The sequence below is a fragment of the Pseudorca crassidens genome, chromosome 15, assembly GCF_039906515.1.
Source record: "Pseudorca crassidens isolate mPseCra1 chromosome 15, mPseCra1.hap1, whole genome shotgun sequence".
Lineage (NCBI taxonomy): Eukaryota > Metazoa > Chordata > Mammalia > Artiodactyla > Delphinidae > Pseudorca > Pseudorca crassidens.
This window is the reverse complement of record NC_090310.1, coordinates 9582561-9593609: the sequence shown is the minus strand read 5'-3', so window position 1 is coordinate 9593609 and position 11049 is coordinate 9582561. Positions and strand designations below refer to the sequence as shown.

General features: G+C 44.8%; 1 non-coding gene across 1 annotated transcript; it reads left to right on the top strand.

The window, feature by feature from the left end:
• Nucleotides 1-10680: 10680 nt before the first annotated feature.
• On the top strand, nucleotides 10681-10753 carry TRNAG-CCC (transfer RNA glycine (anticodon CCC)). Its single transcript has one exon. It is a non-coding gene; the product is annotated as a tRNA-Gly (tRNA).
• The last annotated feature ends 296 nt before the right edge of the window (nucleotides 10754-11049 follow it).

Below are 11049 nucleotides of genomic sequence, written 5' to 3'. Positions count from 1 at the left end.
TGTGGCCTGGGTTCAATCCCTGGTTGGGGAATTAAGTTCCTGAAAGCTGCAAGGTGCGGCTAAATAAATAAAATACTTATTAAAAAAATTAATGTGGACTTATTGTTTCTGAGCAGGGGTAGAGTTTCTGCTTCTTGAATCTTTAAAATTGTGTCTTTGATCAACTCTGGAAAATTAGTAATCATTCTCTCTTTAAATATTGTCTTCCCCACATTCTTTCTTTCTCCTTATAGAACCTATTAGACCTGTGTCGAATTTGTTATTCTCTTTTCTATGTCCCCTAACTTTTCTTTTATATTTTCCACCATTTTGGCTTTCTGTGCATTCTGGGCACATTTAATCTGTTCCTCAGATATGTCTCCCAGGTCAGTAATTTTCATTTCAGGTACATTTAACCTGTTACATAACTCATTTCCCTTATAAAAATTTGTTTCATTGATTGCATTTTTCATCTTTATTTTTAAATTTTATTTATTTTAATATTTATTTATTTTTGGCAGTGTTGGGTTTTCATTGCTGTGCGTGGGCTTTCTCTAGTTGCGGCGAGTGGGGGCTACTCTTCGTTGCGATGCACAGGCTTCTCATTGCAGTGACTTCTCTCATTGCGGAGCACGGGCTCTAGCTGCGCGGGCTTCAGTAGTTGTAGCGCATGGGCTCAGTAGTTGTGGCTTGCGGGCTCTAGAGAGCAGGCTCAGTAGTTGTGGCGCACAGGCTTAGTTGCTCCGCGGCATGTGGGATCTTCCCGGACCAGGGCTCGAACCCGTGTCCCCTGCATTGGCAGGCGGATTCTTAACCACTGCGCCACCGGGGAAGTCCCCATTTTTCATCTTTAAAAGTTCTGTTTGATTCTTCTTAAAACCTGCCTCCTCTGTTTCCACCCCCATAATGTCTTATTCTTTAGAATTCTGATTCCTAATATTTTTCCTTTAATTATTTATTATGTCATTTTATTGAATTATAACATACATCCTAAAAAGTACACAAATCATAGGTATGTACCTCAGTAAATTTTCAAAACTGAACAAACGCATGTAACCAGCACTTGGGTCGGGACACAGAACATTCAGTACCCCCAGAAGCCTCTCTCACGCCCGCTCCTTCCCCCCAAAGGCAACCACTCATCTCTAACAGACTAACTTTGTGTTCTCTGTCAGACCGTTGTGTGTTCTGGAGACCCTGGGCCTGTTATCTTGTATTTGTTGTGTCTTCTGACTTTCAATCCTCATGGATTGTTCCCCCAGGGATTGTGACATTTCTTGCTATGAGCTCACCCTTAGGGTGGTGGGTTCTTTTATTTTTTTCCTCCAATAGAGCCTGTTGCAGCCTGGGTCTTGGGAGCATGGCTTCAAAGCTTTTCCCTTTTTGCTTATCTCCCAGAAGTATCACCAGACTATGTTCAGTATTTATGTCATTGCTTAGAGTTGGGAGTTTCTGGACCATTCCTGTCCAGTAAATTGATATCCCAAACCATGCGATGCTGAGTTGGGAGCTTTGGATTCTCAGGCTGAAACAGACAGGCTTGCTTGTCACCTCCTTGTAGATGGGCGTTTTTTCTCAAGTTCGCCCTTTTGCCGAGAGTGCGGCTTTTCAAGGGTCCAGCTTTATACAGAGATCTCAGGACCTGCCCTGACCTTAAGTGTGCTCCCAAGGCTGTCTTCTGTCCCCACATGCGCTTAAGCACAAGCCCCTGCTTCTCACCCCATCCTCACCCCAGAAGCAGGGTGAGCTCATTAGCTGTCGTCTGTCGGGGTCAGTCCCCTCTTGTTTTTGGCATTTGGGATTTCTCTTTCTTTCCTGGGACCTCAGCTGAGCATTTGATATAATTTCTGTTCTGTACACCTTGAGGAGGTATTGAGCATTTGAAAGGCAGCTCGTGTGGCTGTGGAACTGATTTTTAAATTTTATTATTTTAACCAGTTGACGTTGAGATTTAAATAGCCAAATGTGGCTGGTGGCTCCCATATTGGACAGTGCAGCCTTGGAAAGGAAGCAGGAGCTCACCACCTCCCCAGGCTCAGGTCAGACTAATCCTAGGGCGTGGACAACCTGCATTCCAGCCTTGGTCCAGGTCTCTGAGGACCTTGATGGAGGTCACATGGGAAGCATGTGGGTTGGCCTGGATTCCATTCTGTGAATTTGGACCCATACGTGCTTGAGGAAAGAGCCAGTCAGCCTGGAGGACAGGCCCTAGGGGGTGCCTCAGGGGTCTGTATTAGGCCCCATCTATTTATCTATTTGGGGGGTGACACAAAGTTGAGAAGGATCAGGGACACCTTAGGTGACAGGACCCTGGATGACCTCTTTTGCCCCTTAAAAACTTCAGCTTTCCTTCTCCATCCCCTCCCCACTCCTCCATTCTGTCCTCAGCCCTTTCCTGACCCCAGACTCTCCCTGGAGAGCTCTTCCTCCAGGGGCTCCAGCTCCCCTGGGTGCCTCCGTTACAGCCTCACGCATCTTGGGATTCCCCAAACTCTTCCCGCTTTCCCAAGCCTGAAGGCCTTTGCCCACACTAGCCATTCCCTCTTCCTCGCAGGCCCTCTCTATCACCCCCAACCCGCTTTCCTGATGGGCTCATTTTCTTTAAAAGCCAAAATCTCAAATGTCACCTCCCCTAGAAAGCCCGACATCTATGTTCCCCAAACACTCTAATATACGTATTCTATGTGTATATGTACACACATGTATAACATTTGTTTTTAAGAGTAAGCTTTATAGGACTTCCCTGGTGGTGCAGTGGTTGGGAGTCCGCCTGCCGATGCAGGGGAGGCGGGTTTGTGCCCCGGTCCGGGAAGATCCCACATGCCACGGAGCTGCTGGGCCCTTGAGCCATGGCCGCTGAGCCTGCGCTTCCGGAGCCTGTGCTCCGCAATGGGAGAGGCCACAACAGTGAGAGGCCTGTGTACCGCAAAAAAAAAAAAAAAAAAAGAGTAAGTTTTATATGCATGACACATGCATGGTTTTATATGCATGACCCCTGGATGAATATTCAAAATTCATCCAGGGGTTTAAGGTGAGAGGTCTGTCCTCCCCGTCCCGGCACTCTGGGCTTCAGGCCGCCCAATTCCCCTTCCCAAAGACAACTGCTGTGCCTCAAGGCTGTGAACGCCCTTCCTCCAGGGCTATGTGGGTTTCACAGGCAGTGCCTGGAGGGCAGGATAATCTTGTTCTCTGCAAGCTCTCTGGGAACTACAGAAAGATTTGATGCTTGGGTAAACCACGACCGCCTGAGGACAGGGATAGTAAGAGGGAATATAAAGGAGCTGTAATGAGGGGTCTGGGCCGAAACTCAAACTCGTGGACCCCTGCCACAGGAATGAATGACAGTGCAACTGCACAATGCACCCACCAGCTTCCCCAGGGCACCACGGGTGGGAGCTGGATTTGTTCCTGGGCAGTGCCTGACCCACAAACAGCACTATTCGGTACAACAAAACCTTGGAGCACACCCAGAAGCCCAGCAACAGTAGAATAGATGAATAAACAGTCATGCCATTCAACAGAGTAGCTCACAAATGTGAGAATGAATCAGCTACGACTACACACAGTGTGGATGAATTTCACAGACGTAATGTTGAACGAAAGAAGCCAGACACAAAAGACAACATACTGAGTCTATTTCTATAATAAAAGTCCAAAAGCAGGCAAAACGAAACTCCAGTGTTAGAAGTCAGGATAGTGGTTACTTTTGGGGTAGCACATGCTGGCATTGGGAGGCTGGAATCTGCCTCTTCATCTGGGCGCTGGTCTCTTGGGTGTGTGAAAATTCATTGAGCTTTTTCCCTTACGTTCACTTTTATATATGTATATTATACTTAAAAAAAGGAGTTACAGAAAAGGAATGAGAAACCTTTCCATGTAACTGGAATGAAATGATCTCTGAGATTCTGAGATGGAAAGAAAAACACAGAGGAGTACACGCCCATTAAAAAGAAGTGTGTGCTGGGAAGAGCATTAACCTCCGTCCGCTGGGGAAGCCACAGTATAATTGTGTGTGCCTTCTGAATTTCCTACCATGTGAATGTATTTCTTATTCAAGAAAACAAATGAGTTTCAGATTAAGCTTTAACAAACATTATGGAGCCCCCGCCACAAGCCAGGCATTGGCTGGACCACGCTTCCTGCAGTCCTTGTAAGGGCAAGTGGGCACTGCTGTCCCCTCACCTGAGCCTGAGAGGGCCAGCACTTGCCTGCAGGTACCCACAGCGTGAGTGATGGTGGCCGTGGGGCCTGGAATGGACCACCCCGCTCCTGTGACAGAGAATTTCAGAAGCATCTGGATCTCAGGTTACCCAGCTCTGTGGTTTTCACATGTGTTCTCTGGTGCCTTAGGGTTCTGGAGAAGGGCCACAGCGCAGCCACCCCAGCTTTAAGCACCGTGATTCTATTCTGTATACTCAGTTCTGTGAAGCTATTGTTTGAAAAATAGCTCCATCGCTAAAAGTGGTTCGAAAGCCCCTTTTCTAACCAAGCCCTTGCCCAGGGTCCTCAACAGCATCTTGGGTACACAGCTCTTTTTATGGGACTGTCCCACAAGTTGCAAGGCTCTCAGCGTCCACTGTCTATCAACAACATTTGCAGTCATTGTGACGAGCAAAAGCACCCCTTAAAGTATCCAGCGGGTGAGGGGGTCTGGCACTCTAACCAAAGCAGCAGACTCCTCACCAAGGTACTTGATGGTCCACCAGCGCCTGCTGGGATGCCCCTGGTGATGAGGGCTCACCACCTCACAAGGCAGCCCATGCCACATTCAGCAGCTCTGATGTCTGTACACAGCTCCCTTTTTCCCTGTAATGTCCACCAGTTCCAGACATCAGTCTAAACATGGAGACTTGGGACTTCCCTGGCAGTCCAGTGGTTAAGACTCTGTGCTTCCACGGAAGGGGGCATGGGTTTGGTCCCTGGTTGGGGAACTAAGGTCCCACATGCTGTGCGCCACTGCCACAAAAACAACAACAACAGCAGAAAACCATGGAGACTAAATCAAACTCCTTTCCCCTATTTACACCGCATCACCCATGAGATGTTCCTGTCAAAATGTTTAACTAAGCCCAGTCAAGCCTTTATATTTAACCTCCCTCCCCATTTACAGGAAGTAAAGGGGATAGAGGAACAAGGTTAAATGACACCTCAAGGAAACATGACAAATCCAGAAGGTAGGATTTATACAAGATGATTGGCCTGGGACAAAAAAATGTCAGGGACAAAAGGATTGGTGGGGGCACAAGAACAAAGAGACACAACATGCAAAGTTGCCCTAAAGCCTCAACTGAATCCTGATGTGACCAACAATGACAACACAGCTGAGAAATGCTTAGCTGAGAAAACTGGGGAAACTGACTATGGACTAGATGTTAGATAATACTGGGAATTGTTGTTAATTTTCTTGAGTCTAATAATGGTTTTGTGGTTTTGAAGAAAATGTGCTTTTAGGAGATGCATGCTTAGGTATTTGATATATTCAGGAAGTGAAACGTAATGATATTTGCAAACTGATTTCAAATAGTTCAGCAAAACCAACCAACCAACTAGCTAACCCTATACATACATCAACAAATGTTAACAATTGTTGAATATAGGTAGTGGGCAGAAGGGACTCATTAACTTATTATTTCTTAGTATTTGAAATTTATCCTAATGAAAAGTTTGCAAAAAAAAAAAAAAAAAAGAGCCTATCCTCCAAGACAGCGCTCATTCATCGAGACAATGTTTTATACTCAGTGTACTCACTTTTGTGTATATGGTCCAGTACAATCATTCTTAAGTAAACTAAGTAGGAACAAAAGCCCAATTACAGGCAGAAAGGTTTGGGAAAGCAGGATGTGTATGGGAATTGTGAGACGGGTAAGCTGTGCTTCTCCAGGGGAGAAGGACTGGGGTGAGGCTGGAGGGTTGGCCTGGGTGGACTGGGGAAGGGACTCGAATGCCAGGTTAAAGAGGCTGATTTCCTCTGCAGGACGTTGGACAAACTGCTGAATGACAGCGTCAACTTTGAGTTTTAGCTGGGAGCAGTGAGGATGATGACAGACCGGAGAAAAGCCTTAGTCTCCAGTGCCCTGAGGGGCAAGGCAGACTGGTTAGGGGTCTGTGATCATCAGGGAACAGCTGCCACTTGGGGACAGCTAACAGCCCCTCCAAGGGGACAGCATGCATTTGGGCCCCGCAAATTACTCAAGAGCAGCCAGAATTCTTTCCTTGTATGTGAGATCTTCTAGTTGATAGTGTTAGCTCATTTAAAAGCAGAAGCAAAGCAAACCACAGTTGGAGGCAGACAAAACAAGTCTGAGGCCCTGATCAGGCTCAAGGGCCACCAACCCCGGACTAGAGGCTGCAGCTGAGTTAGGAGGTATGATGATCCCGAGGGCCACGCTGGTGACTGACCTCAGGTGATGGTGCGGAGGGAAGGTGGAAGGCAGAGGCCTGATTGCAGACATACCCAGAAGTGGATTCCATCCAGGAGACTTGGTCTAAACAGATTTGGAAAGAGGAGGGCGGAGTCCAGGGTGACTCACAGTGCCTGCGTGGGTTGGATGATACCCTGGAGTTGGGATCACAGAAGGAGGGCAGGATGCTGGGGGAAGGGGAGTCTGTGTCTGTGCACTTGGCCTTTGAAGAGCCTTTGGGTCTTCCTGCAATGGGTTGGTGACCTGGAGAGATGAGCTGGAGGCGCTGGTGTGGGCAGCCCTGCTGAAGGAGTCGTCGTCTGCAGAGAGACAGAGTCAGGAAAGGGCTGGGGACAGATTGGAAGAGTAGGGAGGGGATGGAGAAGGAAAGCTGAGGCTTTAAGGGGCAAAAGAGGGGATCCAGGGTCCTGACTGTCACCTAAGGTGTCCTGATCCTTCTCAACTCTGTGTCACCCCCCAAACAGATAAATAGGTAGGGCCTAATACAGACCTGTGAGGCACCCCCTAGGGCCTGTCCTCCAGGCTGATTGGCCCATTCATCAGGCGCATGAGGGTGAAAATCCACAGAATGGAGTCCAGGCCAACTCACGTGCTTCCCTCGTGCCCTCCATCACAGTCCTCAGAGACCTGGACCAAGGCTGGAATGCAGGTTGTCCACCTTGAGAGTAGTCTAACCTGAGCCTGCCACGCCCATGGGGTGCTGGTAAGCCCCTCTTTCCTGTTTTAGGGGAAGGGAAAATGATCTTTATCGAGCAGTTACTATCTAGTTTAATCACATGTGGGACCTGCACGGTGGGCGTTATGCTGAACACAAGTATCAGTCAGTAATCAGTCATGTATTCAGCATATCTTTACCCGGTATCTCCTGTGGGCCGTGAAACTGCATTAGGCACAGAAGTCTAAGACACCAGGAACGGAATCAGAACACTAAGGAAGTGAGTTGTGTTGTTTTTCAAATTATACAGGAATGATCCCCACCGCCACCCCATTTCTGGTCCCAGCTCCACCCAGATTTTGGCAGACTCTCTAGGAGGTGGTATCAGAATTTTGGCAGGGGAAGAAGGACTAGGAAACATGTTCTGAAAAATCTCCCCATATGTTTCTGATTTGTCAGCTAGGATAACCAGAAAACTCTACTAGCAAAATTGTTTGAAATGTTTGATTAAATTAAAAATGATTTTAGATGCACAGCTGAGTTCCCATGGAAGAAAGAGAAAATTCAGGAGTCCAGAAACAAAGAGGGGACTAAACAGCATAGATGACAGTCGATGAGTTGATAATGTGTCTTCCCTTAAGTGTCAATGAGGGTCAATAACCAGGAGTGACAGGAGATGAGGCCCTGCACTAGGGTTACAAGAAAAAAAATACAGAACAATACAGGATGCCTATATATATGTACATATATATATACATGTATATAGGCATCCTGTATTATGTGTGTGTGTGTATATATATATATATATAAAATATAAAATATATATGTATAAACAAGCATATATATATTTTTTGGGGGGGGCGGGGTAAGTATGGCAGTTGGACCCACCTACAATGGAAATTGTACCCATTATTACAATTAAAAAATGTCAAAGCCCTGACACACTTTTTCACATATGAGACTAAAAATTACAATTAGGACAATCAGAGCCCCTAGATGTTGAGATTATACAACAACAGCATGGAGGAGAACATAAAATTCAATGTTAGAAATCCAAACTCTAAGAAAACGAACAATAAAACCCCCAGAATTTGACAAAGAAACAGTTTCTAAAAACAGAAAATGTAGTCACTGGAACAAACAGCACAATAAAGCCCTCCAGGGGTGGATTTAACAGCAGATTGAACACAGTAGAAGAGAGGATTAATGAACTGGAAAAGAGAGTTGAAGAAGCACAGAGAACTGAAATGGTGAAAAAGAAGTTAGGAGACACAGATAATAGAATCAGAATATTCAACGTATGTCTAATAGAGATTCCAGAAAGAGTATGAAAAGAATGAAGTAGAGATATCTGAAGATATAATGACTAAGAATTTTCCAGAATTGTTGAGACACGATTCTCAAGAATGAAGAAACACTATGAACACTAAATACAATTTAAACTAGGTCCAAATAGATTCCCATGGTAATAAAAAGCAGATAAAGGTTAAAAAGAAAAAAGATTTTATTTCTCACAGATCCTTTCTGAAAGAATTCCTAATGGATGTACTTCAGGAAGAAGAAATTTCTACTTAGAGCATTATAAGAAGCAGTGAAGAATGAGGAGGGGAAGTAACAGAGGGAAGTGACCTTGGCAAATCCTCTCCTCAGAAAAAGCAATGATAAAACTGGCAAAATTATCCAATACAACTATTTCAGTGCTCTGGAAGGTAACTAAAGGCATACAGCAAATTGAAAGGCATTTATTCAAGAAAAATTGAACCTCAGTAATAACAGTGGGTCTGTGGCATTTTATCTCCAGGCTGCTTCCATTTCCCTTCCCCCACCCACAATGCCAAGACATGGTAGCCATGAAAACTGGCAGCCTCACTTCTGCTGCTGGAGGAGCTGACCTGATTTGGAGCTCTGCAAAAAAGCTCATGGTGAGGGGTGATGTTGAAAATAATATCGATTGGTGGCAAACAATTGGGAAAGGCCACTGTCACATTTGCCTAAGGCTACAGTGCTGCCTGGGGCAAGCAAGAGAGCAGTCAAAAGTTTGAAAAGGAGATGTAGGGCACCAGATAGCCACAGGGGGCTTTGAGAAGCTCTGACATATTCCTGGGGATCTAGAGGTGTGCACACACATGTGCGTGCAGTTGAGGACCCCACCCCAGATCCCTGGCTGAACATCAGGCCTTGTGCAAAAGCAGAAAGTAAAAACCAAGGCAGACTTGTAACCTGCCTGAACTTTGTGTGCCCCAGTCCACACACAGACCCACTTGGCAAAGGGCGGAAGGCACGGGCTCAAGCTGTTTAAGAAAAACTTCTGACCAACCACTGGCTGGCCACTAAGCTATGCTGACCCAGGGGTGATACCTAGGAAGTCAAGCTTAAAAGTAAAAACAAGATGAAAAAACAACAACAACAAAACACCACACCAGAATAAAACTGAACAGAGACTTCGGTGGCTGCACACTGTGGGGAAGACAAACTATAAAGAATTAGTCCAGACAAGTCACTAAGTCAACCAACCGGCCAAGCAGCAAACAACAACAACGATAGAATCAACAACAACAGTCCCTGGGAGATCAGGATCCAGAGTTAACAATATATTCTCTAAAATGTTCAGTTTTCAGTAAAAAATTACGAGGCAGATCTCATTTAATCCTCCCAACAGAGCTATTTCTAACTTACATTTGTGGAAAATGAGGCTCAGAATGATAAAGTAGCTTGCTCCAAATCACACAGCTAGGACACGGCTGCACTGACACACAAATTTCACACAGCTAGGACACGGCCGCACTGACACACAAATTTCACACAGCTAGGACACGGCCGCACTGACACACAAATTTTGGTCTGACTGACATGCAAAGGAACAGGAAAGTATAGCCCAAACACAGGGGGAAAAGAAGTAATAAGAAACTGTCTGAAGGGGCCTAGACACTGGACTTAGTAGACAAAGACTTTAAATCAGCTATGATAAATATGTTCAAAGAACTAAAGAATACATGTTTATTGAATTAAAGGAAAGTATGACAATTATCAAATAAAGAACATCAATAAAGAAATGGAAATGGCTTAAAAAGAACCAGATAGGAATTCTGGAGTTGAAAAGTACAGTAACTGAAATAAAAAATTCACTAGAGAGACTCAACAACCGATTTGAGTTGACAGAAGAAGGCATTAGCAAATTTGAAGATACATAGGTCCATACGGATGATCCAGTCTGAAGACTAGACAGAAAATAAAGAAAAATTGTTGAGTGGAACGCTATCGAGTATATCAACATACATGTAACGGGAGTCCCAGAAGCAGGGCCAGCTATGTAATGTGTGGATCCCAGTGCAAAATGAAAATGTGAGGACTTTTTCTTTATTCCATGAAAATGTGTTGACTTTTCATGGTGGTTTTTAATTTGCTATTTAATGTTGTGCACTTACAGGCTTGGAGATACTTGTGGGACTTGTAAGTGTTATACGGAAACCTGCTGACACCCTGATTTTGGCCCAGTGACACTGATTTTCAGATTTCCAAAACAGTGAGAGAAAATATTTCTGTTGTTTTAAGCCACCAAGTTTGTGGCAATTTGTTATAGCAGCCATAGGAAACTAATACAAACACTAAATATCTGTAGGGACTTCCCTGGTGGTCCAGTGGTTAAGACGCTGCACTCCCAATGCAGGGGGCCCAGGTTCGATCCCTGGTCAGGGAACTAGATCCCACATGCTGCAACTAAAAGATCCCGCATGTCACAACTAAGACCCAGCGCAGCCAAATAAATAAATTAATTAATATTAAAAAAAAAAATGTAGGATGTGGCTATAGGAGTTAAATGTACAACCATAAATACCTGTATTTAAAAATAAATTATATATAAAATAAGAAAGAGCAAATAATCTCAGAAATGTAGAAAAAGAAAAATGGAGCAAATGAAAAGAAATCAGAAGGAAGGAAGGAACCTAAACAAGAGCAAAAATTAATGAACCATCAAACAAATAAATAATAAAG